This window comes from Acyrthosiphon pisum, chromosome A1 (assembly GCF_005508785.2).
Source record: "Acyrthosiphon pisum isolate AL4f chromosome A1, pea_aphid_22Mar2018_4r6ur, whole genome shotgun sequence".
Lineage (NCBI taxonomy): Eukaryota > Metazoa > Arthropoda > Insecta > Hemiptera > Aphididae > Acyrthosiphon > Acyrthosiphon pisum.
The window spans coordinates 151,787,895-151,788,713 of NC_042494.1; positions in this window are offsets into that span (position 1 = coordinate 151,787,895).

Below are 819 nucleotides of genomic sequence, written 5' to 3' on the forward strand. Positions count from 1 at the left end.
CCATACAATTTTGAAAAATATTTTGACCCTTTTTGAGCTGTTTACGGACATTTTCAGTTTTCAATTTTTTTAGTTTTTTTTTCTATAAATATCAATAAAGTTTTATCTGTTGGGCCAAAAAGTGTATAAATTTAATACAAAGCTCGTGATATATTGTTACAATATCAGTTGAAAAATATTAAAAATACATAGGCATAATTTTTTTTTTGCATAAGCATTTAAAGATCAAATTTTGACAAAATTTATCAAATTTTAATTTGAAAAATTATTTTGTACTTAAAAATTTATAAAATGTTCAATTTTTGTATCTAAGAATTAAAAATTTAAAACAAGATTCCACGTAAGTAATTAATTCTGTTACCAAAAAATCTAAAATATACATTTAAACAGTTTATTTTTATAGTCATTTTAAGTACAAATTTGGACGAAATTACATATTAAAAACCTAGGATAACTCTTTTAGTTATTTTGTTGTGATTGTATAATATTATTCGTGGGTACTTGAAACTTCTAAAGTATACTATTATATATCTATGATTTTACCACGGTTTTTTGTTGATGTATAACGCGTTATAACTTATAAGTACCTAATAGATATTATGATATGATTAATTTGGAATTTATTATAGGTACCTATTATAGGTCAATTTTTTTTTAATACCATAGATAAGTATATATATGTCTAATACATAGACTGATATACCGTCTCCGCTCAGAATCGTTTTTCTTATACAGTGATATTATATCATTGAATTCAAATTTAATACTGTCCATTATACAGTGACCCACTTCTAACCTACTGTACAGCAGAGCGACATC